Source organism: Rhinoderma darwinii, chromosome 4, assembly GCF_050947455.1.
Source record: "Rhinoderma darwinii isolate aRhiDar2 chromosome 4, aRhiDar2.hap1, whole genome shotgun sequence".
Lineage (NCBI taxonomy): Eukaryota > Metazoa > Chordata > Amphibia > Anura > Rhinodermatidae > Rhinoderma > Rhinoderma darwinii.
Genome location: NC_134690.1, coordinates 249,218,935 through 249,227,899, shown reverse-complemented (window position 1 = coordinate 249,227,899; position 8,965 = coordinate 249,218,935). Strand labels below are relative to the sequence as shown.

At 46.5% G+C, this 8,965-nt stretch overlaps 1 long non-coding RNA gene across 2 annotated transcripts; it reads left to right on the top strand.

The window, feature by feature from the left end:
- The first annotated feature begins 1,823 nt into the window (after positions 1 to 1,823).
- On the top strand, positions 1,824 to 7,535 carry LOC142761074 (uncharacterized). Of its 2 annotated transcripts, none has more exons than XR_012883495.1 (4): positions 1,824 to 2,422; positions 6,709 to 6,788; positions 6,873 to 6,983; positions 7,168 to 7,535. It is a non-coding gene; the product is annotated as an uncharacterized LOC142761074 (long non-coding RNA). The 2 variants fall into 2 exon arrangements; XR_012883494.1 differs by having other exon boundaries at positions 6,706 to 6,788.
- Positions 7,536 to 8,965: the final 1,430 nt, after the last annotated feature.

Below are 8,965 nucleotides of genomic sequence, written 5' to 3'. Positions count from 1 at the left end.
ATGTGTTGTGACATATTCAACTTACTTATTATTAGCATATTTTAAGAGCCTTACGGAAGGAATGTCAAAACAGCACCAAAACACTAAGGAGAAAATAATTTCTTCCTATAGGTTTATTATTGTAACTATTCTATTTCCTTGGAAATTATGTGCTATTTCCTTGGAAATTATGTGGCATCCAGTGAAATAATCTGTAGGCATTTCAATTAAATAAGTTGCTTACTTAGAAGTAGAGATGAGCGAATCGATATTAAACAAATCAAATTTGTTACGAATTTCCTAAAAGTTTTGGATCTTAGCGAATCAGAATCTTTTAGAATTCATCCCACACAAATCACTCAAAATTGTGGCCGCCATTTTACAGATCAGAAGAAGACAAGAAGACTGAGCAGGATCACAGAACCTCGGGTGGCGGCCCATCAGGCTTCCCCTCAATATGTTGTAGACAGTCCTCCCTCTAGCACAGCCAATCATGAGGGGTATAGGTGTGAGTCATTGTTGAGTCATAGCTCCTATAAACAGCCCGACCAAGAAAAGCTGCTGCTTTGTGGGGATACAGATAGGAGAGACAGAACGTCACACAGAGAATGAGAAAGAGTAAAACACAGACTACAGATAGATATTGGTGGATTAGTGTCAGTCAGTATGTTTTATAATGAGGAGAAAAGATTAGAGATAGTTCGATTTACAATAATTTCATATGGAGATAATTTTAGAGAGAAAGAGGAGTCAGTCTGTGTCAGTATGTTAGTCCGACACAGGCAGTCATTGCTGTGAGTGAGTTCTACTGCAGCTATCCAATTCTTACATTAATTGGGGAATCACCAATCTCTATCACATCATTCACAAATTGTATACGATAATATTAATCCTGGCCCGTATAGGCATTAAAGAGCTTGAAAGGGATACAGTTCTAGAAACCTCAGAGTGTCATACACGACTTTCAGGGCACTTTCAATTTGCAATAAATTTATTCAGAATGAATAAATCTGACTGCTGGTTCGATAAAATCTGACTCTAAATGAATTTTGTGAAATTCGACATCTCTGATTCGAAATTAGTTGAGTTTTTCAACTTGAGGAGGGAAAAATAGACAAATATAAAGACATGTAATAAAATGAAGTGGTTGTCTTGCTCTTTTTAGCATCCAAACCCCTTTGGCAATGCTTGGAGATTTGCAGTGACAAAAATCTCAGAGTGGCACCCAGGGGATTTATGTACTCTGTGACTGAACATGTACAATGGTACAGCCGGATACACTTGTTAAGGATTATTCGATACACCATACAAATTACTTCGATTATATATTAAGTCAAAAGGGTTTTAACGTATAGAAGCTCATAACACATGTTTTATAGATAACCTGGAAAACATGACTATTCTCAACGTCATTCATGAACCAAAGAAAGTTTCTATCTAAATGTGAGCCTCGTAATTAATTATACATCCTGCATTTTCCATAGATGTTCCTCCAAAGGATGCTGTTGTGTCTCCCATGTGTTTTGTACCATTCCAAGGCTTCTGATGTGCTTTTGGTCGGCTTTACCATCTTTGTCTATGCCTTTCTAAGGAACTTCTTCTGTGTGCAGGTTTGTTGGCCTTAACCTCGTCCTTTGCTTAAAGGCATGGTGTTGCCCTAAAAACATGCTTTTTTTTTAAAAATTAAACATTTAGTGTGTGGGTGATTAAACATTGTTCCAATTTTTTTTATTTTTTTTAAGAGTCAGGAAATATTATAAATTGTATTCAATTGGATTCAATTTTATAGTATTTACCATTTCTGGTCACTAGATGGAGCCATTCACAAAATTGCAGCATTGCATGTGGTAAAGCAACCACATAGCTTTTCTGCTGCAAATTTTGGGAAAAGTGACTCGCTCTAGTGAGCTCACAGAATCCCCCCTCCCTTATCCTGGCAAGTGCCAGGAGAGGGAGGGGTTTCAATGTCTTCAAACCTCCTTACATTGTGTGCCGCCATTTTCAAAGCGACTACACAGTGGAAGGAGGTTGTAGTGCGAGCATACCTGCGAGGAGACGCTCTGAGGAGGACCAGGACCATCGAGGCGGACCAGGACCATCGAGGCGGACCAGGACCATCGAGGCGGACCAGGACCATCGAGGCGGACCAGGACCATCGAGGCGGACCAGGACCAGCGAGGGGACACTTCGAGGACGAGGCGGCCAAGGAAGGACGAGGTGTACCAGTGTGTCGGACGTGGAAGGACGAGCGAGGCGACGGAGGAGGAGCAGCGAGTCGGACGAGGAGGACAAGGAAGGACGAGGTGTACCAGGGAATCGGACGTGGAAGGACGAGCGAGGCGACGGTGGAGGACGAGCGAGGCGACGGAGGAGGACGAGCGAGGCGACGTAGGAGGACGAGCGAGGCGACTTGGGAGGACCACCGTGGGGGAACAGCGAGGCGGTAAGTAACGCCGAAATAGGCATCATGTGTGGCATCATATAAGGGAGGCCTATGTCGGCATATACGGGAGGACTGTGCCATCATACGGGAGGCCTGTGCCATCATATCAGGGAGGCCTGTGGCATCATACGGGAGGCCTGTGCCATCAAATCAGGGAGGCCTGTGGCATCATATAGGGGAGGCCTGTGGCATCATATAGGGGAGGCCTGTGGCATCATATAGGGGAGGCCTGTGGCATCATATAGGGGAGGCCTGTGCCATCATACGGGAGGCCTGTGCCATCATATCGGGGAGGCCTGTGGCATCATATAGGGGAGGCCTGTGGCATCATATATGGGAGGCCTGTGGCATCATATAGGGGAGGCCTGTGGCATCATATAGGGGAGGCCTGTGGCATCATAGAGGGGAGCTCTGTGGCATCATATCAGGGAGGCCTGTGCCATCATACGGGAGGCCTGTGGCATCATATCATGGAGCCATATCAGGGAGGCCTGTGGCATCATATAGGGGAGGCCTGTGGCATCATATAGGGGAGGTCTGTGGCATCATATACGGGAGGCCTGTGTCAGCATAAGCAGTGTGTCATCATTTCCAGTGTTGTAGCGTATACCTTGTGGCAGCGTATACCTTGTGGCAGCGTATACCTTGTGGCAGCGTATACCTTGTGGCAGCGTGTACCTTGTGGCAGCGTGTACCTTGTGGCAGCGTATACCTTGTGGCAGCGTATACCTTGTGGCAGCGTATACCTTGTGGCAGCGTATAGGTTGGCTCAGCGTATACCTTGTGGCAGCGTATACGTTGTGGCAGCGTATACCTTGTGGCAGCGTATACCTTGTGGTAGCGTATACCTTGTGGCAGCGTATAGGTTGGCTCAGCGTATACCTTGTGGCAGCGTATACGTTGTGGCAGCGTATACCTTGTGGCAGCGTATACCTTGTGGCAGCGTATACCTTGTGGTAGCGTATAGGTTGGCTCAGCGTATACCTTGTGGCAGCGTATACCTTGTGGCAGCGTATACCTTGTGGCAGCGTATACCTTGTGGCAGCGTATACCTTGTGGCAGCGTATACCTTGTGGCAGCGTATAGGTTGGCTCAGCGTATACCTTGTGGCAGCGTATACCTTGTGGCAGCGTATACCTTGTGGCAGCGTATACCTTGTGGCAGCGTATACCTTGTGGCAGCGTATACCTTGTGGCAGCGTATACCTTGTGGCAGCGTATACCTTGTGGCAGCGTATAGGTTGGCTCAGCGTATACCTTGTGGCAGCGTATACGTTGTGGCAGCGTATACCTTGTGGCAGCGTATACCTTGGGGCAGCGTATACCTTGGGGCAGCGTATACCTTGTGGCAGCGTATACCTTGTGGCAGCGTATAGGTTGGCTCAGCGTATACCTTGTGGCAGCGTATACCTTGTGGCAGCGTATACGTTGTGGCAGCGTATACCTTGTGGCAGCGTATACCTTGTGGCAGCGTATACCTTGTGGCAGCGTATACCTTGTGGCAGCGTATAGGTTGGCTCAGCGTATACCTTATGGCAGCGTATACCTTGTGGCAGCGTATACCTTGTGGCAGCGTATACCTTGTGGCAGCGTATACCTTGTGGCAGCGTATACCTTGTGGCAGCGTATACGTTGTGGCAGCGTATACCTTGTGGCAGCGTATACCTTGGGGCAGCGTATACCTTGTGGCAGCGTATACCTTGTGGCAGCGTATAGGTTGGCTCAGCGTATACCTTGTGGCAGCGTATACGTTGTGGCAGCGTATACCTTGTGGCAGCGTATACGTTGTGGCAGCGTATACCTTGTGGCAGCGTATACCTTGTGGCAGCGTATAGGTTGGCTCAGCGTATACCTTGTGGCAGCGTATACCTTGTGGCAGCGTATACCTTGTGGCAGCGTATACCTTGTGGCAGCGTATACCTTGTGGCAGCGTATACCTTGTGGCAGCGTATAGGTTGGCTCAGCGTATACCTTGTGGCAGCGTATACGTTGTGGCAGCGTATACCTTGTGGCAGCGTATACCTTGTGGCAGCGTATACCTTGTGGCAGCGTATACCTTGTGGCAGCGTATAGGTTGGCTCAGCGTATACCTTGTGGCAGCGTATACCTTGTGGCAGCGTATACCTTGTGGCAGCGTATACCTTGTGGCAGCGTATAGGTTGGCTCAGCGTATACCTTGTGGCAGCGTATACCTTGTGGCAGCGTATACCTTGTGGCAGCGTATACCTTGTGGCAGCGTATACCTTGTGGCAGCGTATACCTTGTGGCAGCGTATAGGTTGGCTCAGCGTATACCTTGTGGCAGCGTATACGTTGTGGCAGCGTATACCTTGTGGCAGCGTATACCTTGGGGCAGCGTATACCTTGGGGCAGCGTATACCTTGTGGCAGCGTATACCTTGTGGCAGCGTATAGGTTGGCTCAGCGTATACCTTGTGGCAGCGTATACCTTGTGGCAGCGTATACGTTGTGGCAGCGTATACCTTGTGGCAGCGTATACCTTGTGGCAGCGTATACCTTGTGGCAGCGTATACCTTGTGGCAGCGTATAGGTTGGCTCAGCGTATACCTTGTGGCAGCGTATACCTTGTGGCAGCGTATACCTTGTGGCAGCGTATACCTTGTGGCAGCGTATAGGTTGGCTCAGCGTATACCTTGTGGCAGCGTATACCTTGTGGCAGCGTATACCTTGTGGCAGCGTATACCTTGTGGCAGCGTATACCTTGTGGCAGCGTATAGGTTGGCTCAGCGTATACCTTGTGGCAGCGTATACCTTGTGGCAGCGTATACCTTGTGGCAGCGTATACCTTGTGGCAGCGTATACCTTGTGGCAGCATATACCTTGTGGCAGCGTATACCTTGTGGCAGCGTATAGGTTGGCTCAGCGTATACCTTGTGGCAGCGTATACGTTGTGGCAGCGTATACCTTGTGGCAGCGTATACCTTGGGGCAGCGTATACCTTGGGGCAGCGTATACCTTGTGGCAGCGTATACCTTGTGGCAGCGTATAGGTTGGCTCAGCGTATACCTTGTGGCAGCGTATACCTTGTGGCAGCGTATACGTTGTGGCAGCGTATACCTTGTGGCAGCGTATACCTTGTGGCAGCGTATACCTTGTGGCAGCGTATACCTTGTGGCAGCGTATAGGTTGGCTCAGCGTATACCTTGTGGCAGCGTATACCTTGTGGCAGCGTATACCTTGTGGCAGCGTATACCTTGTGGCAGCGTATAGGTTGGCTCAGCGTATACCTTGTGGCAGCGTATACCTTGTGGCAGCGTATACCTTGTGGCAGCGTATACCTTGTGGCAGCGTATAGGTTGGCTCAGCGTATACCTTGTGGCAGCGTATACCTTGTGGCAGCGTATACCTTGTGGCAGCGTATACCTTGTGGCAGCGTATACCTTGTGGCAGCGTATACCTTGTGGCAGTGTATACCTTGTGGCAGCGTATAGGTTGGCTCAGCGTATACCTTGTGGCAGCGTATACGTTGTGGCAGCGTATACCTTGTGGCAGCGTATACCTTGGGGCAGCGTATACCTTGGGGCAGCGTATACCTTGTGGCAGCGTATACCTTGTGGCAGCGTATACCTTGTGGCAGCGTATACCTTGTGGCAGCGTATAGGTTGGCTCAGCGTATACCTTGTGGCAGCGTATACCTTGTGGCAGCGTATACCTTGTGGCAGCGTATACCTTGTGGCAGCGTATAGGTTGGCTCAGCGTATACCTTGTGGCAGCGTATACCTTGTGGCAGCGTATACGTTGTGGCAGCGTATACCTTGTGGCAGCGTATACCTTGGGGCAGCGTATACCTTGTGGCAGCGTATACCTTGTGGCAGCGTATAGGTTGGCTCAGCGTATACCTTGTGGCAGCGTATACCTTGTGGCAGCGTATACCTTGTGGCAGCGTATAGGTTGGCTCAGCGTATACCTTGTGGCAGCGTATACGTTGTGGCAGCGTATACCTTGTGGCAGCGTATACCTTGTGGCAGCGTATACCTTGTGGCAGCGTATACCTTGTGGCAGCGTATACCTTGTGGCAGCGTGTACCTTGTGAGAGTGGCAGCATTTCCAGAGTGGCAGCATTTCCAGAGTGGCAGCATTTCCAGAGTGGCAGCATTTCCAGAGTGGCAGCATTTCCAGAGTGGCAGCATTTCCAGAGTGGCAGCATTTTGAGTGTGGCAGCATTTAGAGTGTGGCAGCATTTTGAGTGTGGCAGCATTTAGAGTGTGGCAGCTATTTGTACATCACTTTATCTAATCACACAATGTGTGTGACTTTTTGATCAGCAGTTTACCAGGAGGAGAGGGAGCGCGCCAGTGAAAACACAACCGTGAGGAGTGTATTCGAGGAGCATAGATACTTTGAACAGGTGCGGGAGCGAGGGGACTACCCTAAACGTACAATAATTGGAAATTATGTTTTTTTAAATATATTATTGTACTTCTTTTAACAGGAGGCAAAGCAACGCTATCAGATACAGACGACGACAGCAGCAACCAGAGCGGATTACCAACGTGGAGACGAACAGGCCATTCTGAGCAGCATAAGTTACGAATTCTAGAAAGTAAGTAATCCCTAACATAGGTAGTTCATATAAACATACATGACACACAAGTTCATCAGAGGAGCCAAACTATGCAGAGTGATCAGACAGGGATGACATTCTTCCAAAGCGACCATGTTGCGCATAGTGCAACGCTTGAAGTTGATCAATCCATTCATAAATTTTTTATTTTATTCTTCTGTAGGAAATATAACTTTGACATGCCGCATGATTGGCTGAAACGTTCTGTAATACAATGTGAAGGTACGGTGGTAATATGTGACAAAGAAAGGGGTTTTCACCTGCTGCTAAAGGATCCGGTTTGATGATGAGATGAGGGAAAAAAGTTGTTTTCATCTGCTGGTGAAGGTCCATAAACATGTGACGAAGCAAGTTTTTTTCATCTGCTGATAACTTCTTAGTGATTGTCGTTGACATGTGTGTATTTTCAATCTAAATCTCTTTTACATTTCCGTCTACAAAATTCTACTTTTATATGTTGGTCCCTATCCGTCGATGTTGACTTTTTAACAGAACTATATTTTTGTGACTATGTAACAAAAACTTTTTGTGTTATGCATGTAAATTTTATATTTGTGTTTATGATGGGACACTTCTTCTGTGTTACTGTGGAAGGCAGTTATGGCTTCATCAATAAAAAAAAATTGGTTTATAAATGCTATTCTCTTTAATTCACTGTCTCTATTACATACAAACAAATCAAAACAAAAAATGGGTTGGTCAGCCAAAAAAACCTATACTCAAACATTGACATGGTGAAACTGTCTGGCACTGAGATCATTGACGGTTTTACAATGATAGTCTAAAACGACACACTATTTTGTGCCTTGGTGAACCGTAAATTCCCAGTGCCAAACAGTTACCTATAAACAAGGTAACATGTTGAATACTCACTTCTCCACATGACAATCTACAACACACCATAGGTCACATTTGGGTGATAAATATGGGTGACTTCGCAAGCGGTGATCCAAGAACTGCCACAAATGTGATGTTATGTCTTCAAAAAACGCTGTAACAACAATTTTAGACAAACTCTAGTTTTACTCTTGCACTTAGAAAAGGCAAACTCACACATCTAAATTGGAATAGTAAGTATGGTAGTACACAAATACACCTGATTCGGGGTATCAACTATCTTTATGTAATCCATCGCTATTAACGTAATGATCTTTTCTCATGCCATAATATTTACATTTACTTTTTTGATAGAAATGCCGTCGTGCATTGTCTCTAGTTGTGACAGTCGGTCTAATAGAGCTACTTACTCTCAAGGAGTGACCCTGCATGTTTTCCCAGGCAACATTGACAAGATAAAAGTTTGGCTCCAACAGGCCAGACAATCGTTGGACAATCTAGATGCACTCTCACAACGAATTTTTGATGGAAAAAAACAAGATTTATTTAGACTATGTTCAAAACACTTTGCAGAAGACTGTTATGTTTTTAAGTCGGAAAAGAAGATACGATGGCTGAAGGAAAGTGCAATTCCCACGATATTCCCTTATCAGGAAACAGAGTGTCCACCATCTAAACGGAAACGTACAGAAGAGGAAGACACTTATTCTTGTGCAACACAATGCATGCAATTGCCTTTGCCTACTACATCCACCAACAGAATTACATACGCTTCGACCGGTACCTCAATGCAAAACGATCCACCAACGTCAATGTCCAAAGTCATGGGAGTGAAACATGTAAAAATTGGTGTCAAGAGGAAATTTTTCGAAAGAAATGCAGCAACAAACACCCGACATACGACATTGTCAACGAGAGCCACCAACACACCTTTCAAAAGAATAAGAGATGCAACCACTCAATCACACATCTTCACAGTGGATAGAGGATGCCAGTTTCCAGAGGAAGAACTTTCTTTTGCTAACCAAATAACAATGAAGTTGGATCATTTTTACCCATCTACGTTCTCAACCCCCCGCTTACAAAGACAAACATCAAGCAAAGTCATATTTGAGGATCCCGAG